A 22,656-nucleotide genomic window follows, 5' to 3' on the forward strand; every position below is an offset into this window, starting at 1 on the left:
GCCGAAGTAGACGCCATGGTTATCTCCACTCTTTACGGAGCAGCAGGGCGAGGAGTACATCGAAACACCCTGGCAGCCGCCAGAGAAGAACGCCCCTCCTCCCTCGCCTGACCCCCTTGCCTCGTGCGCCACAGGAGGGGCCACGCATGCGATCCGCATTCCTCGCTCGCGCACGTGAAATTGAACCGTGTTCGCTGGCTCACCCTCACAAGCTTTGACTCATACAGAACCTCCCGGCGACGACGACTGCAGAAATGCGCCTGGAGTGTGCGTATAATTGCTACTGGAATAATTATTACTTTACTGGCCGCGAACTTGCGATATTTTCGCCGTGGCGGTGCTCCGAGCGGGCACATGACGTCACAACGCGCGCTTCGTCACACCGCGTTCCTCGTCGTTGCGTTCGCCTCCGCTCGCTTCGCCAGCTGCGTGGCGTGCCTGATAAGAGGAGGGTTGAAAAGAAGAGCTCGCGTGCGTCGCAAGCACAGTTGAGGAGGCATTATGGACGGCGACAATTCTCATAAGCAACAGGAGGCCTGAAATCGACATCGGAACGTTATGAAGAGGAAACGAATCGCCCAGGGAACAGACGAACAGCGCGCCGAATGACTCGCTAAACACCGCAACATAGCTAGACAACCAGAATAACCTGGACTCGCAATCAAGATTAACGAAGGCTAACCATGCTATGCCTTAGATTTCGCTCCGTATATAGCCGTATATAGCCGTATATAGCCGAGCTAAGGCACTGCCAATTTTTTGGCATCCACTTTAAGTGGGGCAGTGAAATAGTCACCTCGACAGGTTCACTTAATCAGGTATACATACTTCTTTTATTCTACCATTTCTGTCCTCGTATCCTTAACCTTCTTCTTCTTCCTCAAGACTTCTCTATCTACCTTGTAGCGCTACATACGCAGCTGCTACATGGCGTATCACATGGTGTAATAATAGGCAACTGCAATGTGAAGTGTGCGCAGCATCAGGTATGCATACTTTTTTTATTCTACAATTTCTGTCCACGTATCCTTAACCTCCTTCTTCTTCCTCAAGACTTCTCCATCTACCTTGTACCGCTACATACGCAGCTGCTACATTGCGTATCACATGGTGTAATAATAGGCAACTGCAATGTGAAGTGTGCGCAGCATCAGGTATACACACTTTTTTTATTCTACAATTTCTGTCCACGTATCCTTAACCTTCTTCTTCTTCCTCAAGACTTCTCCATCTACCTTGTACCGCTACATACGCAGCTGCTACATGGCGTATCACATGGTGTAATAATAGGCAACTGCAATGTGAAGTGTGCGCAGCATCAGGTATACATACTTTTTTTATTCTACAATTTCTGTCCACGTATCCTTAACCTTCTTCTTCTTCCTCAAGACTTCTCCATCTACCTTGTACCGCTACATACGCAGCTGCTACATGGCGTATCACATGGTGTAATAATAGGCAACTGCAATGTGAAGTATGCGCATGTGGACGCTACGCGGCGCGCCGGCGATATCTCGTGCCTCCTCGCGCGCTAAGTGGTGTTTCGAGCGAATGTTTCCGCTCGAAGCTAGCAAATGCTGGTGCGGCCAGTTTCCCCTTCTACAAAAACTTCTTTTTATTACAAATTTCACATTGAAACCATGCTAGTTAGAACATGGCTGCGGAAAAAAAAAAAAGACATATTATCGTTTCGTCAATTCACTGCAGCCTTTGTGAAGAGCCTCAACCTATTGAACACTCGTTTATTGACTGTAAAGATACGATTTTATTCTAGGATGTCCTCCACACAAATTTTCAAAAATCTTCTGATTTAAATTTTGCCAGTATCCGATATCTTGTCACTCCATGTGATGGTGTACCGTGGGATATGCTTTTAGTGATAGGTCGGCATATGGTATGAGAAACTTTATTCAGGTCCTTCAGGTGGTGCTAGATTCCTAGCCCGAGGCGGGCCGCTGCCACGTCGGGTGTTGTCCTTGCCGCTGCCTAACGCGGATGACCACCGCGTTCTAAGTCTGCTACGCTACCGCATCGCGGGCCAGCGTATGAAGCCAAGGCTTCGGGAAATAATTTGCTTATTTATAGGGGATTGGGTTAGGTCCCCAATCAGGCGATGAGCTTGGGGTCTGTTTAGCTTTACATGCTGAGGCGGATGTGGTCTACACGCCTAGTAAAAGTGTGTTGTGAGTTCGTTGTACGAGAGAAGATGGTCCTGGCAGTACGTAACCTCCAAGCCTGGCTGCCCTAGCGCCACGTGGTCTGTAAGCCCTCGCGCAGCGTCGTGAGCCGACTCGTCGAGATTAGTGGGGGCTCCGTCAATTCTTCCCATGTGTGCACGAAACCAAAGGATCGTGTACGGGTTAACGTCCTTGCCGCGTAGGATTGCCAGGGGCTGTCTGGAAACGGTGCCCTTGGCGAAGGCTCTCACTGTCGCCTTCGAGTCACTGTGTATTCTGGTTCTCTTGCAACCCAGGAGCGCCAGGGTGATAGCTCCCTGTTCGATAGTCTCTGGAAACGTTCCATATAAAGACGGGAATTCGTGACGTATCCTCTGTGGACAGCCTATGGAAAACTCGTATGCAAGACCGAAATGCAGTAAGAAATCTTTTCTCAATATCGCACTTTGATCAAATGATTACGCACTTAAACAAGAATGTCAGCCGGATTGTGATCCACTTTGAATTAGGTGTTTAACTTATCCTTAAAAGTTTTTGTTGTGATGGAAGGCGTTGCTTTGTGTGACGCTTTGTATGCACTGCTCTGTGACCTGTCATTGGTTATGACCATATGGTACTCATAATATTGCATATTGTTGCTTTACATACGTCATTTCATTCACTGCAATAAATGCCATGTTATAGAAAGTGCTCGCGTGACACAGGGGCAGAGTAGATGACTCCCGCGCAGCGAGCCCGAGTTCGATCCCGGCGGAACAGGGTATTTTTTTTCTCATTCCCTGCTGTAGCTGCGACGGATATTAGCGGCGGCGGCGGCGGACAACATCGTCAACCGAAACTGCTAGTGGAATGTGCCCCTAACACCTTACGCTGTAAAAAACGCTGCACTCTCTTCTGTCGGCAGTTAGCGCCTGGTTTCAGCCTACGAAGTAATTCTACGTAAGATGAAGCGCAATCCTGAGCCCCTAAAACTAAACGTTTAGCAGCATTCCATGAGTATTTCGTGTTTTCTCGTACATGCTCAACCTAACACGCCATTGTAAGCAAGAAAGTCCTCATGCTGCAATTCTTGCAACCCAGAAAGACATTTATTTGTATTTATCAATATGATGATACGCATCACCGTTATCTGATGAACATTCTTCATAGCTCGCAGGAAATGCTTAATGAAATTGTATTGAATGTCCCAGCAAGGTTTCCTTGTCGCTGGTTCCAATGGCTTTGTGATAAACATTGCGAGAATAATATCTTCGGTGAAAGTCTAGTAGAGCATTAACTAATGAGTTGATTTTCAGTATTTAAAGAGGACAGCTTCCGTTGCCTGTTTCGCCTCTTCTCTTGGTTGGTGCTCGGTTTCTTCTAATATTCTACATGACCTCAAAATTGTTCGCCGATGTCTCACCGCCAATACAAAGGCACCGATGAAACGGTTTCGTGGTTTTGCCAATCAAGGGGGAGGAGGGGGGAATGGGAGTTTTTAGTGAATTCCAACCTTGAAGCACGCGAGCTGAAGCGCGAGATGTTTATGGCGTTGTTTAGGCGCTGTGGTTGACATTGTTTAGACACTCTACTCAAGCCACGCTCATCCCTGCGGCTGCGGAAGCTTCTGCGACGGTAAAGGGGGATAGCAGTTGCGTTCCGTGATGGTGGTCTCAAAGTTCACTAGGCATTTAGCCGTGCTCCCTAAAGTGTTGCAGTAAATAGCGCCAGACACTCTTCACAATGACTCCTCCAATTAATCCACGTATGGCGATTTAGCTTGCAAGTTAATGACTGCTGCAGATGTGCTGTTTCACGACTCTGTGCTCTTCGAAATTATGCAATGAAAGAAGAAGCGCTTACTAAATGTCCCCATTTCAACAAATAGGCAACTTCGTCGTACTATTCATTAATAAAGCGAATTGTTATCTAGACGCTTTCGGCTTTTCGCTAATATTGAACATCATCGTCAATTGTATTGGTGTAGTTGATTTATATCTTTATGCATTGCCTTCAGGCCAACAATTGTTTGTATCCTTAATGACAATTTCTGGGCTTCGGCAGTAGTGGTCTAATATGAAGTCACAAGCCCAGTGCCGATTCTTCACATCGCTCTTCTTGACCCAGTAGGTGCAGTATGTTCTAACTGGAAAAAAAGAGATATAAAAAATCACAATAATGCGTTAGTTTTAGTACAATCTCGTAGTAAGCATTGAAAGCAAAAAAAAAACGGTTTTTGGTCCCTGCGAGTTGCTACACGGATGCCTGTGCCCACAGCGAGCCTGGACACAGACATACAGTATATGTATAAACCAAACACCAATCTAATTGTTCCAAATGGCCCTTATGTTGAGCCAATAGTAGATGTGTTATCAATCTACCATATGCAACCACCACATACGCTGTGTCTTTGTGTCTTATTTGAGAGCACTTATGAGAGCGACCGCGAGAGTGTAATTGTAAAGAGGAAGAGGCGCAACACAATCACACTGCCGCCGTCGCTCTCATCAGCATGTGTTATGTGCGCGTTCTTTGTCCACGCATGCTCTCGCCTACTTTCTGACTGCGCCTTGGTAAGGCTCAAGGAAAACGCACTCGTTTGTCCGCGAGGTGTTCGTAACTCGAAGGGCGCTCAGCAGCGTTAAATTGGGTGCCATGGCTTCGTGCCCATGCACTCTGACCTCCCGCAATGACTCCAGCGATACTGGGGTAGCTGCTGTTCCGTTTCAACCACTCTGCTCCGTCGAGCCGCGCTCGTTCCCGGCGTTCCGGCTCAATTGGTACAATTGTATTGAAGGGGCTGGATGTGGTCTGAAAATCTGGCATGTGTCAGATGCTTTGCCATGGAAAAGATCATGGGTGGACGCGCACGAGCTAGAAAAACCAAGTAGGCAAAACAAAGCAATAACAAAGTTGCAACCGAGCCAAACAATGCTTTCGCCTTTGTAGACAATTCTCAGAATGTCTGTAGGAGTGGAACATACCTTCTTGTCGCACCGAGTGATCTACGTCACGAAATTTGGTTTGGTGCACAAGTGAAATTTAGCCTGATTATCTGAGATTATTTTTGGCGCTTGTACAAACATGACTCCTATACTACTGATCGCAGTTTGCAGCGTGTGGTAAATGCTATCTGCGACATTTGCGCATCGTCCTTTGTGTGAGAAACGCCAATTTCTGGAAGGTAGTCTGTCTTTAAGGAAGCAGCCTACAGCTATTGCTTGTGATCATTATCCAACACGAAAGCAATAGCTTCCGTCAGTTTTCGTACGACATGTCTGGCGACAAGATTTCGAGGAGAGCAAGTTTGTGGTATGTGGGCCTACAATGAACGTCCGAGCACAGCTGCCCGTGTCCTACGGTTCCGTGGCCTTGAACTGCAGTAGAAATGCTCTCCATGTCAGAGAACTGCAGCAATAGTTCCCGTTTAGTACGCGCTCATGTTGGTGGTTCACAGAATCGTTTATCTGTTAAGAGAGCCTGCAGTAGTTGATGTGTAGCGCTACCACTAATCAATCTTTTACCGACGAAAACGGACACAGGTCCACGATTGCCTTCTCAAGTTGTAACATTTAAAGTACGGAAACATGCTTCTAGTCCAGCGCGCTGCTGTGGTTGTGGCTTCCATCTTCATGTTTGTCTAGAACCGCCCATACGGTGTGCATTTGTTGCAGTATACAAAATTTTGAAAATCGCCTGTGGCAGATAATATATTTTAGTCTTTGAGCTGGACATCCGTCAGCAGTGGATATGATTCGCAGGAGAAATCAGGATGCAGAATTGACCTAGTAACGATATAATTAACTAGCTTTCTAGCTAATCACTTTATGACACTTATAATTCAATACTCGAATAGCAGCCGGGGAAATCGCAAGGAATATGCGCTTGGGACGTAGTGTGAGGAGTTCACTGGTCTCGATGTACGCACTGTCAGACGTGCGGTAAAATTGTCCAGCTTTCTCGTACATTTTATTTTACCCAAACGCCATTTTCCGTTTTATGCTTGAAGCAAGAAGTAGTGGTGCGCCGTTCTCTTTTGTCGCAACGCTTTGGGAATGAATATATAAAAACTGCTGTCGTCCTAAAAATTGGCTCCGAGTGCATACCTTCCAAGCTCCCCACCCACAATTCGTGAACTTTAATATGTGCCATAAGATAATAAATTATGTGACAATAGCGCCTACGCAGCGTGTCATGCGTCCAGCTTATGCGGCGCTGTGACCCTGATGTCGAAAAGGTTGCCTATAAGTGACGTCACTTGTCACTTGAGTGTTCGTTATAATGCAGGAAGCTGGCACGAAATAAAGGGTTGTCATAACGCCCGCCATGAATGTCATCGCTCAGTTCTTTCCTGCGGCTATTCCGGCTGCGCTCGGCATACGGCGAGGGTCCTAACACTGCATGGCATCAGGAGTGGCCGTTTTCTTATATTCGAGGGACGTTGGACTATCTGACAGCGGAGTCACGACAACAGAGTCAAGCCCTTTCAAATATGTTCGCGGTACACCACAGAATAAATTGTAAATGGTATCTTTGTAATCTTTTGATCATTTCTGGCAGCGATTGTGGAAATAGGAACACGCACTCGTTGTTTCCCGCTCCCCGTGACCAACGTCCCGCTATGGACTTCCACCTGTGTCCCGGCCTTCAGCCAGCTGCGCGGATCAAGAATCTTCGGTGCTGTCAGAGCCAGCGTTGCGCTTGCACCACCAGCTCGCAGTGCGACGAGTATAAAAGGAGGCGCAGCGACACCGGCACCTTATTCTGGCAGCGGTTGTGGCATTAGGAACACGCACTGACGAATGTTCTTGTAATCTGCAGCCTAGTGTCATTGTCTTCCGCTGTACGTGACCAACGTACCGCTTTCGACTTCCACCTGTGCCCTGACCTTCAGCTGCGGCGCGGATCAAGAATCTTCGGTGCTATCGGAGCGCGGGTCGCGCTTGCGCTACCGGCCAGGCAGTGGGACGAGGATAAAAGGAGGTGCAGCGAAACCGGCATCTTATTCTGGCAGTGGTTGTGGCAATAGGCACACGCACTGAAAAACGTTCTTTTCATCTGCAGGTTAGTCATATACGTATGTATCGTTGTCATTTGTAATTTCAATATTGCTGCAGCCGCTGCGAAATATTGCTGCTGAACTTGTGTTAACTTCTGCTGCCAAGCTTGGGTCTTCTCGCGCGGCCTCACGGGTGTGAACGGTGAACAATGCCTACAAACGTGGAGCTCGCCAGAAGAATTATTGACATTGAATCGAAGCTTTGAAACATAAGCGAAAGACTTATTGATGACATTTGTGGGAAATTCTTGCTGCGGGCGAGCAATTCAGGCATAGACGTCGTAGAACGTAAGAAAAGAACTGATAGTTTCGAAACCAGCGCGGTATTTCTAAGCAAACTCGTCGAAAAGCTGAGCGCCGAAAACAATGTACTAAAAAGCGAAAACAAAACATTACAAGCAAACAACAACACTCAAAAAGAAAGTTTGCTAGCTAGAGCAATACTCTCGACTAAACATCGTTGAGATTAAGGGCATTCCTTGCACACAAGGAGAGTACTGTGCGACGGTCACATAAACTTTGGCAACAAAATTGGTTGCCTAGTAAACGGCCACCGACCTCGACGTTGTTCATCGCGTTCCTGCTAAAACAGAACATAAAAATATAATCGCTCGCTTCTGCTCGAGAACGAAGAAAGCCGAGTCCGTCGCGAAAGCACGGGAAGCTAGGCTCTGCCTGAGAGATATGGGCCTCGCAACAGCAAAAGAGAACCCTGTCTTCGTTAAGAAACACTTAACACTTTAAAATAAAGCTCTCTTTTCCAAAGCTTTGGGTCTGAAAAAAACGACAAACTGGAGATTTCTATGGACAGAAAACTGTCAAATCAAGGCTCGGAAAACAACCGTCTTTCGCATCGCAACTGAATCCGACCTTTCAGTGAAAACCTCACTTTAAGTCACCTTTGCGCTACGCGTGTCACGTAGGCAAGTCTCGCAATTTCGTGCTATCTAACAACTAACCAGTTAAAGAATCTTCTTTCAAATCATCAGTGATCTGTCTTGGATTTGATTGAGCGTAGTCTGCGCAAGCACTTCGATGAATTCTCTTATCTCCTTTCTTCATTCACCTTCCCATTTTCGGTCATCGGAGTATCTGAAACTTGGTTTAGTGACCATGATAAACACCTTTTCTGTTTTTCTAGTTTTGTTCCTGAATACTCTAATCGTCCGTCCAGTAACCATGGCGGCGCAGTGCTGTATGTCTATTCAGATATTGCGTACAACCGAAGGAACGATCTTATGCTTAATGTAACTAATTCTGAAGACATTTGGATTGAACTTAAGAATGATTTCCTCCACATAGACAACAAAGACCAAGTAAGTGGTTGCATATATCGTTCACCCTCGTCACCAGCAATAGATTTCTGTGCTGCTCTCTATGGGACTGCTAGCAAATTAAAACAAAAATGTTGTAATTAAGGCGACATCAACATTAACCTCGCTGATGGTACGTCTACTAATGCTTTACATTATTCTGATTGTTTTAACAGCTTTCGTTATGAATGTTTAATTAAGATACCGACATGATCTGATAACCACCCCATAGGTACATTAATTGAGCATGCATTATTCAGTTTGGCATATCCACCAGATGCAGGCGTTCTACTGACCAAAATAACTGATCACTATGCTATATTTTTAATTTTTAACTGTACTCATGGCTCCGAAAAAATCACGTACACGAAGTTCTTTCTAGACACACAGTCATTTCATGAAGCCGTGTCGAACCTTGACTGGCCCCTCATCTTTTCTACAAATGATCCACAAAAAGCATTTGGACTGTTTATCAGTAGGCTTGTCCTGTTTTAATCGTTATTCCTATCAAGGTAAATGCAAAAAGAAATTCGCATTACCTAAGAATCCATGGATAACAGATAAGCTCCTAGATTTAATGCGCAAGAAGGATAATCTCTACAACAAAACCAAGCGACAACCATTAAACAAGAATTTAGCCATTCGGTACAAGAAATTTTCTAACCAGCTTTCTGCCTCATTGAAGAAAGCTAAAAAAGCATGGTACGAAAGAAAAATTTTGGAATGCGGTAAAAACGTAAGAACGAAATGGTAAATTGTTAACTCCTTCCTAAATAGGGCAAATAATCGCGAAACTATAACAAAAATTGCTTATGAGGGTAAGGTGTACAAGACCGCCAAAGAAATAGCTGATGCGTTTGCTTATCTCTTATTTAGCAGTGAACTACAGAGACCTGCGCATGACAATCCCGTGTCCCAGCTCCTGCCACAGTTTTCCTTTTTATTTTCAACTACAACTCAGGAAGTTCTAAACATTATAAACAACGTGAACATAACCGGCGCTGGCATCGATAAATGACACCATTCCCATATAAAATTAATTGCACCCTTCATAACTGATGTTCTTGCAGATTCAATCAACATCTTGTTTAAATCGGGCAGTTTCCCACAGGAACTAAAAGAAGGCAAGATCACCCAAATTTTAAGAAAGGTGACCGCTTTTTAATTTACAATTATCGTCCCATCAGTGTAATTGAAAAGCTTATAGCAAAACGTTTAACTAATTACCTTACAAAATTTAACGTTATCTCACCATTCCAATACGGCTTTCGCTCGGGTTACTCGACCGAACTTGCTCTTGTTGCTCTAACCGATCAACTAAAACTCGCTATCGATGAAGGCAATTATGCAGCTTCAGTATTTGTAGATTTAAGCGAAGCATTTGAGAAAATAAATCATGACATCTTATTTCGTAAGCTTGAATCATCAGGAATTACCGGCCCGGCACTTTCGTTACTACAAAATTACTTAACAGACAGAATGCAGGAAGTAACTATTTCAGGCGTTCATTCTAAAACCATGTTCACTAATACTGGCGTGCCCCAGGGTTCCATATTGGGTCCGCTTTTATTTTTATTTTATGTCAATGATCTCCCTAACTGCCTCTCGTCTTCGAAATGTATACTTTATGCAGATGATACTACTATCCATAACTCCGATAAATGTCTTACAACCTTGGTATCTAACCGCAATGGTGATTTACGCAGCCTGCCGGAGTGGTGCCATACTAACCAGCTACAGATAAACCCGTCGAAAATAAAATTTGTTTTATTCACTTCCCACCAACGAACACTTCACTCCATTCCTCCTATTTATCTGGGCACAAGTCCTATCCCTGCAAGTTTTTCACGTAATTATCTAGGCATAGAAGTTGACAGAAATATTAAATTTATCGAACATTTACCCAAAGTGAAGCAGAAGATTACCTACGGGATTAGGGTACTTCTAAAAGCACGAAACATATTTAGCCATCAAATATTACCATAACTATACTTTTCGTTTATTCAATCCCACATTAACTACTGCAATACATGATGGGGAAACACTTTCGTAAGCCATTTATACCCATTGCAAATCCCACAAAATTAGGCTATTAGGATAATTACAATTAGCCCATATAACAACAATGCCTCGTACCTTTTACGAACTAATCGAATTCTTTCAGTCACACAACTCGTTAAATTTAACCTAGGTACCTTTTTGTTCCGTCAAATCAACTACACGCGATGCGATAGCTTGATACCACAATTTTCTCTAATAAATACTAATATTACCAGGCTTGTAATAAATATAAACTTCATTTTACGCAAGATACATACTAATTATGGCAAGCAGAGCGGCCAATTGTCATCTATTGCATTCTGGAACCCACTACCATTACATATAAAAGCCCTTATAATTCACGAATTTCAGAAACAACTAAAAGATTCCATTCTGTCAAATACAGATGTCTAGTTCACAATAACAACCATTATTTCAGGGCGCCTTCATTTCATTTTCATTACCATACCATCAGGTTTCCGTTTCTGCTTGCATATACATTCGAGTTAGCAAATCGTACTGTGTTCGTCACGTCACCTGTGCTGCTACTTTATTAATAGTCAAGGAGATTATGTAACATTGGTTTTTCTAATGAGATTTATGCACATGTAATTCTTTAATCATTCCATTCATAATAAAACCTGTAATTCTTCCATGTTAATGATTTGTTGAAACTTCTGTAATTTTTTGTTTTATTACGTTTACTTTGTAAAGGAGGTCCCATTGCAGTTTTTGCCTTCGGAACCTCCTTCTGTACATTACCATCTTGTAAACTTTCTAATCATCTCAATAAAAACCGATTCTGATTCTGATGCGTTTGTACTTACATTCAATTATTTCTGCCTTTTGAACAAATCTAGTAAAAACACTAGAAGGCTATCTGCCACAGGTGCGGGTAAAACTTCTGTAAATTCTAAGACAAAACCCACTATGCAAGAAGCCAGCTTCATCCTTTTATCCTCGAGGATATTTCTTTAACGTTAGCGCAACTCAGAATGATTGCCCGCCGTGGTTGGTCAGTGGCTATGGTGTTAGGCTGCTGAGCACAAGGTCGCGGATTCGAATCCGGCCACGGCGGCCGCATTTTGATGGGGGCGAAATGCGAAAACACCCGTGTACTTAGATTTAGGTGCAAGTTAAAGAACCTCAAGTGGCCGAAATTTCCGGAGTCCTCCACTACGGCGTGCTCCATAATCAGAAAGGGGTTCTGGCACGTAAAACCCCATAATTAAAAAAAAAAAACTCAGAATGATTGTCATTGGAAAAGGTGACTTAAACAATCCAGAATGAATGAATACCTTGTTCTAGCGCACTTATACTTTCCGGCCGACGTAACAATCATAACTAATCTGTAGAAGTAGGCGAGTATAAAAATTTTCGAATGCAAATGGAATAGAAGTAGTTTGAATCTCACATCGAGTGGAATAGTAAAACGCAGATACACATATTTCGAACCGCAATATTTATTTAGGTATAATTAAGTACACTGCTTACACAGACAAATGAAAAAAATAGACAGCCGAATACACGGGCAATTACCATCTGTGTTAAACACATCTCGAATCGGTAATAAGATTCAAGATTCACTTATTTCTCCAAGAGCAAAATGTCCGGGACAAAAAGCTGCCCTGGTGTAGCTTGACGGGGTCCGGTGCCCATTTACCACATGGCAGCAGTGGAGGAAAAAAAAAATACAATTTGACATACATCATGAATCAAGGAACCATACACAATGCAGAATTACAATTGAACTTAGTGTAAGACAAAAGTAAAATTCAAATATACATTGCACTCTGAAGCAAAAAAAGCATATAACGACGGTATAGTAGAAACAGAAGATTTAAAACATAATTGAAATTCAACACTACGATATAGTAAATGAAGTTCCAACACAATACATAGCAATATTTTCTCTTTTTATATCATGGCAAAAAAATATATCAAGAATACCCTAACTTGGGTTTGAGCGCACCACATGCTCAAAAAATTGCTGAAGAATTGTTTTTTTGTTGAGGTTCAGATTTTCTGTGTACCATTTGTTTGTGCTAAGGATGTTCGGAACCGGGAAATGCAACATTTGGGAGCCATACGTTGTACGAAGTCGGGGTAGAGGCCATTTCTCTTTGCGTCTGGTGCTTGTATGAGTGAGCGTTTGTGTCAGCGATGAGAGTTGGTTGATGAACTTAGCCCGAGGTAAGCACAAGTTATTGAAGGCGCGAAGTATGGTAAATTACACTATATGATGCATGGGAGATATTCTATGTTTGATAAACTATGGCCCGGTATGAGCTAGGTAATCTGAGCCAGAAACTATGCGAATAGCTTGTTTTTGCAGAAGTAGTAGTTGGTTTAAATGCAAGCGAGCCGCAGTTCCCCGCACAAGATGACAGTAGCTTATTTGAGAATGAAATAATGAATAATATATTAATTTTTTAACTTTCACGGGAAGCAAGTCGCGACCGCGTGAAAGAGCTCCTACAGATTTTGACAAGTTTAACGAAAGATAATGGAAGTGATCAGCCAACTTAAGATGCTCGTCAAATATTACGCCAAGAGATTTATATTTACTTACGATTTCGATAGCGTAGTCTCAAATAAGCAGTGGGATTGATATCGTAACTTCCTGATTTTTTGAGCGACAAATTCCAGCCTTTGTTTTATTATAATTATTCTTTAAGCCGTTTACATGTGAACAGTTATTGAGGCTTTCTAATATGACGTTCGCTTCAAGCAGGAGTTCAGTTTTCAGATGAAAATAAACTAGTGTCGTCGGCATATATTATAAATTTAGCTTTCTTGGGGATATAGACGAGATCGTTTACATACACATTAAAAAGGAACGGACCTAATATTGCTGTCCTGCGGCACTCTGCATCCTATATATTGAAAACTGGAGTTACAACCATCGACACATACAGATTGCATCCGTTTTTCAAGGTAAGACCTTATCAGCTTAAGCGGATTGCCTCCTATACGGTATGCATAACGTTTATCTAAAATAATGCTATGATTAATACAGTCAAATGCTTTGCTGAAATCAATAAAAGTGCCCAGTGTTAGCAGTTGTTTCAATATTGTGCAAAATTAGTTCTTTTTGTTTAAGCAGCGCAGATTCCGTAGATAAACCTCGTCTAAAACCAAATTGGGAATCTGTGAACAGGCGATTATCACTAAAGTAAGGTTCCAAACGCTTAAGCAAAATTAACGATAATAAAACAGCACAAATAGCCTATCAACATCCGTAAAGCTTGATTGCTGTTATATACGGCAAACTGAGCGCTCGTTGCCGCTACTTCTTGCCAAGAATCAGCCGCCATTGCAACCGCATACCCAGCTTTTCGACGCATCCAACCGAGCGACAGCCGGGTGCCAGCTGCCATTGCTTGATGCCAGGAATGACTCAACGTTGCACTGCGTAACATTGTTCGTGGTCAGCCTGTGCACGTGTTGTTTGTTGTATTGACCGGCCCAACTTTGCGTGTCTTGGGATTAGTCACCCTAACGTGGACTCCACTCCACTGTTCGCCTTCCATGAGCCACCCAGAAGGCTGGAGGCCTGGAGGCAGTGACTATGGCAACAGTGACAGCGGTGTACGCACGTTTTTACAAGCGTCCATTGCATTTTCGAGAGCGTAAAACCGAGGGATATTGAGAACTGTGAAGCACTGCTGAACGGCTGCTGAAACCACTATCTTATCGATGCATGCGAATGACACGACGACTGACCGCAAGCGACGACTGGTGGACGAGGCCTTAACTGGTCACGGCGTATGGTCCTCATATATTTGGCACCACCCTATGGATCGGCTCTTTGGCAGCAGTGACAGCGGTGTACGCACGTTTTTACAAGCATCCATTGTATTTTCAAGGTTGGTGCACATGTTTTTGCATTGATCTGACATAGCTAGTATAATACTTAGCCGCTGTCGCTGCTGCCCTGTGCCCTTCCTTTCCTGTGTATAATTGTTGTACCTATCATGTCAAAAGAGTTCGCAAAGGTATTGCAAGATTTTAAAGATGAAATGAGAGCCTAGTGGAAAAGCACAAAGGATGCTGTCGAACGAAGCATGCGCACAGACGAGCGAAAAATGCGTGCGGAATTTGAAGAAATAAAATCTAGCTTGAATTATGTTAGCTGAAGTCTCGATGATGCGAGCCGTCGACTTGACTTTGTTCTCAACGAGAACAAAGGTATTAAGAAGGAAAATGAGGCTCTCAAACTCATGATCCACGCTCTCGAAAAAGATGTTGCTGACTGTCAAATAAACATGCTAAAATCGGAGCAATACTCGCGAAATCTAAATATTGAAATCAAGGGAATAGGAAAAGCAGATGATGAGAACCTTGCACAGCTCCTGACGAAAGTTGGCGAAGCTATCGGAGAACCCATATCAGCCTGTGACGTCGATATGTACCACAGGGTGTCAAGTTTCAACGCCGGGAAAAACGTGACAGGGGTTCTTAACGTCGCTCGAAAAAAGATAACGAACGCTGCCATCGGATTGCAAACAAAGCTCATATCTATATAAATGGGCACTTGTGCCCGGCAATGAAAAGAATCCTGGGGATGGCAATTTCCCAAAAGCGCGATAACGGTTGGAAGTTCGTTTGGACAAGGAATGGGAACACCTTTGCTCGTCGTACGGAGACGTTACCTATCGTTGCTATCTGTCGCGAAAGGGATGTGGAAAAGATTAGCAGCACCTCACAATTGTAGTGTTACAACCATTCGATGATGCCTATTCGCAATGTTATGTCGGCTAGTTATGTCGCCCTTGAGGACATTCAGCACGTTGCGAAATTGAAGAAAAACGGTATTACCTTGTTAAAAGTGGTGCAGTTAAACGCATGGTCACTTCAACCACAAAGAGATGATATCACTTTGCTGTTGGAATCTTGTAGCATAAACTTTGACCTTTTAATGTTCACAGAAACGTGGTATACTATTGAGTCAGAACATTTCATGCAGCTGGGGTTCAACCATTTCTTTTTAAACCGCACGGAGAGTAGAGGGCCTGGCGTTGCCATTCTAACAACTCTCGAGTTTTGTGAAGTAATTGAAGAATACAGCCTCATCACAAAAAGCCACGAAGCCTTATGTATCAAGAAGGGTACAAATGTGTTCGCTGTTCTGTATCGCCCTCCTAGCGGTTCTATGGCTGATCTCCTAATATTTTTTGATCGTCTTTTGTCCCATGCAAATGCTATGAATAATATGCTTACTGTCGGCGGGGATTCTAATATAGATGTCTTGAAGAACTCAGTCGCAAGTAATGAATTTTTATCACTGCTTGAGTGCAACTCTTTTGAAAATGTCATTACTATGCCAACACGAGTTACTGAATCAACAAGGTCATTGCTGGACATGTTTGTTACTAATTCTATAAAAGAAGAAAGAATTTCAGGGGTACTAAGTTGCGACATAAGCGATAACTTGATTATATTTATTATCCTGAATATGCACACCATCCTGGCGTACGTGAAACCAGAAGAATTCACGTACCTCGATGTGACACCTGCAACATTGGAGCACTTTAGGCACCGTATCAAGCAATTGCATTGGAATGATATTTTGGCCGATGGTGTTGCAAACAACTCGTGTAATAACTTTATAACAACATATAAAGAACTTTGAATCGTTTCCTCTCAAGACATATCACAGACCAAACAAGTCGCGGAAACCATGGATAACAAACTATCTAAAGCGACAGATAAACCATAAAAATAAACTTTACCAGCAGTTCGTTAAAACACGTAATGCGGACTTATGGGCTGAATACAATACTGTTAGAAATAAGATGAATAAAGAAAAGGAAAGGGCAAAAAGGGACTACTACTACCACATATTGGATCCACAACGTCCTCCGCAACGTTATACCATGTGGAACAAACTAAATGAAATACTGAATAAAGGAGCCACTCTCATTAAAATCGATAATCTGGAAATAGACGGAAAAACGTTAAACGGAACTGAGCTTGCAGAACAATTTAATGATTTCTTCGTGAAAATCGGAAATGCCAGCCATAGCGCACAACAACAACCGGCATAAATCCAATACCAAACACGCTTTTCCTTAAACCAACTTCCAGTTCTGAAGTAATTACACTATTCAGCAGAATAAAAAAAATAGTCGCAGCTGTGATCCTCATGGCATAGGGATGCGACCAATAAAGTATGTATTAGAAATCATAGCCGTAGTACTAACACATGTCTACAACTTGGTGTTATCAACAGATATTTTTCCAACGCTCATGCAACTAGCAAAAGGTACGGCAATATGCAAAACAGGAGACAAGAACAATTTAAGCAGTTGTCGCCCAATATCTATACTCCCCATTTTCTCGAAATGCCTCGAAAAAAATAATAAACGATAGAATTGATATCTTCTCCAGAAAGTACAATCTTATTACCGAAGGTCAGTATGGTTTCAGAAAGAAGCGTTCAACTGAGAGCGCTCTATTAGCACAAAAAGAAATCATACTATACAGTACCGAAAACAGGCTTTTGACACTCTCATTATATTTGGACTTCAGTGAGGCATTTGATCGCTTAAGTCATGAATTATTATTAAATAAATTAAAATGCTATGGATTTAGAGGAATCTCACTCAAACTTATTCAGTCGTATTTGAGTGCGCGGTCTCAGTACGTTGAAATAAATGGTTTTATATCACGCACACAACGAATTAAAACCGGGGTGCCACAAGGCAGCATTCTAGGGCCTGTATTATTTTTATATTACATCAATGACATAATCAAGGTCTACCAAGATTGCAAAGTTATAATTTATGCTGATGATTGCACACCATTTTTTACTGGAAAAAAGTTAGGTACTATCGAGGCACTAGCAGCAAACACCTGTTACAAGCTTCGCGATTGGTATACTAAAGCAATTTAATGTTAAATGCAACAAAAGCAAAATGTGTCATTTTTCGAGTCCTTGGCACATCCCCACAGTTACCTCACCGTATTACGCTAGGCCCATACGAAATTTCAGTAACCAAATCAATTAAGACGCTTGGAGTAATTGTTAATGAACATGTATCCTGGAATGAGCAAATAGATCCGATTAGCTTAAAGCTGAGCTGGGTGGTTGGTGCTTTAAATCGTTGTCGATATCTTTTGCCTCTTACCATAAAGCGACTTATTTATCAAGCTCTCTTCCATGGTCACTTGAACTGCTGTGTTTTAATATGGAGAAACACTGCATTAACTAATTTGAATAAACTCAAAATACTTCAGAAAAGAGCTATTAGGGCATATAGAACATACCATACCTTGAACACACCAGCCATCTTTTTGTGAAGCATGACATTGTTACAGCGAACAATATATACAAATGCAGGCTGCTACAATCCTACATTAGTGCAAATCGCGGGAGGCTCGCCACATTTCTCACACTTGCAAATCTTGAACCTACTCAAAGTATTTACTTCCATCGATACAAACCCCCCTGGAAAACTCCATTCTCACGCACTATTTACAGAACGCAAATACTTAGCCACACATTACCTAGCACTCTTAACGCATATGAGCAGCAAGACTTTGAAATCAAAACATTAAACCCCTCCAATGTAGTTAGCTTGTTTTTGTAACTGCGCATTCCTTAAAGTGTATTGCTTTATATCATTAAGTTTTCACTAACCATAGAACTACGATGCCAATTTGTCTTCTCTTGCTTTATTATGAGCAAAAATAATCCTACATGTACTGTTATTTTTGGTACTGGTGTATAATAATTATTAGCTTTCGCTTGTTTGTTTACCCTGTCACTTTCATTATTCACTTTTTGCTTGTATAATTCTCTTTTTGCTTGTATATTTACCCTGTCATTGCTCCTACAGGGTGGATGGTGCTTAGTCAAGCTGCAGTATCCGCTGCTTTTTTGCCGTCTCCCCTTTTTCACAGATGTATTTGTTTGGTGAAAATAAAACACTGACTGACTAACTGACTGTCTGTCTGTCTGACTGACTGACTGACTGACTGACTGACTGACTGACTGACTGACTGACTGACTGACTGACTGACTGACTGACTGACTGACTGACTGACTGACTGACTGACTGACTGACAAGAATACAAAAGAGAGAGAGAGAGAAAAGAATACAGGGAAAGGCAGGGAAGTTAATCAGAATTAGTTCCGCTTGGCTACCCTGCACAAGGTGAAGGGAAAAGGGGGATAAAAAGAAAGAGGGGATGGAGGAATAGAGAGAAAGAGAGATGAGCACGAACAAAGCCCGTAGACTATAGAGTGGTAGGGGGCGGCGTTCTTAACGTCTATCGTGAAGCCCCGTAGACCGCAGGAACCTTAATAACACGAGTAAGGCCTACAACGCGGATGCTCTTTCGGAGCACTGACCTAAAGGTTTGAGTTTTGATAGTGGGCGATTGTCCAACTGGTCCAGTACTCTGCAGATCACTCCTCTCTGGGCGCTATAGAGTGGGCAGACAGGGATAATACGTGCGAACGTCTCATCGCTGTTGCATGTGTCAACGTGGGGCTGTTATGAAGCAGAAAGAACATAAAGAAGAGATGACAGACCAAGAGAATAGAAAGCTGTAGCTTGACATTCAGAAGGCGAGTGCCGTGACAATTCAAGTACGCCAAGTGATTTCAAACTACGTCGTATGGACTAGCGGATTAAACTACAAAAGGTTGTCGACGACATTGCCTTGTCATAAGCTCAATTAGAAAGAACTTGCAAGAGGTGTGACTTCGCTTCGGGCACATGGTCGCAGCAGTTTGTGACTTCGTTGACAAGTGCAGTCACAAAGCTCAAGCCGATAGAAGCGGGGACTACGAGGAAAAATTACCGCCGCTTTTAGTCCGCGAAGATGGTCGAACGTGAAGCTGTGTTAGTTACACCGAGTGTTACACCATGCATGTCAAACTTCGCAAGCAGCTTATATAGTAAATCTTCCTTTTCACCATTCGTTCACCTCATTTTCGCTTTTGCGGTTGGCAGCTTCACCCTCAGGAGCACGCACTACTCGTAGCCTTCCCGTAGTTGTAGCTGGGATGGTATGTGCGGTATCACTAATCCAAAGGTGCGTGTGTTGGGCGCAAGGCCCACCGCTGGAGATGCGGGCGCTGCAGTCGTTTGGCGATTGGTTGAATTGTATTGACGTGACTGCCGGCATGCCCGCTCAGTCTCGCGTTTCAATCTCTGGGCACTGCTGATATCTGGTTCAATGGCGATATCGGGTTCGATCACAGAAAATGCACCCTATGAAAACCGTACGAGATTTGCGTATAGATATTCTCACAGGGGGACAGGCGTCACTCTAACCCCTTTCCCCTCGTTGAGCTTTTCTTTTCCTCTCCCGCCAGGACACGTAGCCCCTCTTTAGAGAAGTCCGACAACGACGGAACAGGGTCCGCATAAACAGTTTCGCTGTAATGAAGTCAACGCTCCTGAGGAGAAATTGACTTACACCGGAAACGTTCAGGCAGCGTTTCAGAGGGACGAACAAAATAAAACCAAGTTCGCTTTCAGACCGCGCGCAAATTTTCTGATTCTGCGTGCGGTCTGGAAGTAAACATTGTTGATTGACTTAAGGGAGCCTTAGTCTATGAAAGTGGAAAAGGGTTTTAGAATGCATGTCTCGAACAACTCGAGCACTCTGGAGCGACTGAGGCCTTGGATGCGGGATAGACAGGCTTTAGACCGGATAGAAAAGGCGGCGCGGCTAAATAATGAGCATACGACGCGGCGAAGACTCACTGCCGAAAACACGCATTCAAATGGAAAGCATAACCGAAGACTGCATTTCTCCCAAAAAAGGGAGGCGTAGGTGAAGCCGACGGAACGAGACGGATGAAAGACCAAAGAGCCCAAGATAATGGTGCTAGCCACTTTAAGGAGGATATAACAGACAAGGTTGTCACGGAAAAAATCTAGAAGGGACAACCGGTACGGTGTTGCATCTGTCACCTACTAGGCACTCTTCGGGACGAACGCTTGGAGCTTCTACATCCATATCTTCAGGAGCTGCAGGCAAACAGAAAACCTGTAGGGTATTAAGTGAGAACTAAGGACATAAGCGGGCGTCTCGAAAGCGCTACCCATTGACTGGTAGCGTCTGTGTTATCGACGCGATCATCTTAGGAAAGATGATGAAGTCAGGAGAGGCCACGAGGGGCGTGGGAGCTTAGCTCGCGCTTGGGACCGCAGCTATAAAGCTCAGTAGAAATTGAGCTCCGGTGCTGGAATAACGTCTCGTCGTCTCTCTCTCATGTGCTGTACAATTGGTGACCGCGGACATCTGGATCGACGTGATACTTGTGCCTAGTAACAACGCGCCACACAAAAAGGAAATGGAGGCATGTCGAACACCGACGAAAAACGCTAGCAAGGCTCGATCAACCAGTAAGCCGCTGAGCTCGCTTCAACCGCTGCGCTTGTCTCGACGTCATCCGCCTGCGAGAATTTTGGGAGCAGAACCCGACGGCGTGGTTCGTCCAAGTAGAGGCCGGTTTCGAGCTTTCGCTGATAATGTCACAGACCCGCAAGTACCTCATTGTAATAGACGCGCTTCCTGCAGCCGTCATGCAGGAAATTGCCGATCTTCTCCTTTCGTTCGCGCCCACCCTCCCAGTGGTGTGTTATGATGCAACCAAGGGCGCTAAACTGGATTGCGCAGCTGCGCCGGAGTACACAGGAATACAACAGCTACTCTAATTCGAGCAGCTGAGTAATCAATGCCCAAGTCAGTTGCTGCGCCGAATGCTTAACCTTCTCTGCCCACGCGCTTTCCTCCACGGACAACGCCTCTGTAGGTAAGCTATTTCTTCAGCGCTTGGCTACTCAAGTCCAGATGGTGCTGGCCACTGCTTGTACCCAGCATCTATCAGAGCTCGCTGCATTGGCCGACAAGGAGATGGAAGTTGCCAATCCCCATCGGCTGGTTGCAGCTGTGATGTCGGCGTCAGCGTCGCGCACTGCGCATACTTTACCTACAAACCGGTGAGAGACATCATCGAGACCATTTCCCGTGGCTGAGCTGCGCGATAGACTCAACGAGTTCCTGGTGGTGATCACTCGTTGGAACCTTTCCTATCGTTCACGTCGTAATCGCCCATCTCCATCTCGTCAGCGCGGTCCGTCCAGCGAGCGCCAGGGCTACGGTGCAGCAGATCAGCCAGCCTACTTCTGGTATCACTGCCGTTTTGTTGCCGCAGTACGTCGCTCCTTTCTTCCTTGCTCTTGGTATGGAAACCGTCCGACGGACCGCTAACGGCGATGAATTCGGTCATGGCCCCACCACAAGTCGCCTCTTCTACGTCATCGATAAGGTCACTGGGCAACGCTCCGCGACCGACATGGGGGCACAGGTTAGCATTCTACCTGCTACACGAGCGGATCACACAGCCGCTACCATTCTGTACATACAAGCCGTGAATAGAACTCGCATTCGGATATTTTGACAACGCTTGCTCGCACATAACCTGGGCCTACGAAGAGCGTTGCGATGGTTGTTCATGGTTGCCGACATTATTTCTGCTATTATCGATGATAATTTCCTCACCTACCATGACCTCATTGTAGACGTCAAGCGACATCTCCTGGATGCGACAACCTGTCTCTCTGCAAGACATTGCAGCGGCGGACACCACAGATTTAACACTCTATAGCGTTGTGGTTTCCAATGGATCCATCTCGGCTTTGGTGCGAGAATTGCCTGAAGTCACCGCGTCGCCCTACTTAAGAAAAATCGTCTGCTGCCATGACGTGCGACACCTAATCACTTCCGGACCTCCTGCATTCTTCCGGCCACGTCGACTTGCTCCGTGCAAACTCGAATTGGGACGTCAGAGTTCGAGCACATGTTGGAATTATGGATTATTTGCCAGTCCACCATTAAAGGGGCAGTTCCATTCCACATGGTGCTTAAGAAATCGGGCTACTGCAGGCCATAGGGGCTACAGATGTATAACTACTAAGACTATACCAGATCGGTACCCTTTACCCAACACACAAGATTTCATCGTCGCTCTGCATGGTGCCAATATCTTTTTATTAAGTCTAGGCTCATGGGGCAGTGTCCGCCGAAGCCTGATCACTCCATATGAAGACAGATTAAAGAC

At 44.1% G+C, this 22,656-nt stretch overlaps 1 long non-coding RNA gene across 2 annotated transcripts in view; it reads right to left on the reverse strand.

The window, feature by feature from the left end:
- Positions 1 to 4,153: 4,153 nt before the first annotated feature.
- Positions 4,154 to 22,656, reverse strand: part of LOC126526414 (uncharacterized) — a 66,924-nt gene continuing 48,421 nt past the window's right edge. Inside the window, exon 5 of one of the 2 annotated variants that reach the window (XR_011895969.1) lies at positions 4,154 to 4,302. This is a non-coding gene — a long non-coding RNA (uncharacterized lncRNA). The remainder of the gene's footprint in view (positions 4,303 to 22,656) is intronic. The other variant, XR_007598559.3, reaches the window with a different exon arrangement.

This window comes from Dermacentor andersoni, chromosome 8, assembly GCF_023375885.2.
Source record: "Dermacentor andersoni chromosome 8, qqDerAnde1_hic_scaffold, whole genome shotgun sequence".
NCBI classification, from domain to species: domain Eukaryota; kingdom Metazoa; phylum Arthropoda; class Arachnida; order Ixodida; family Ixodidae; genus Dermacentor; species Dermacentor andersoni.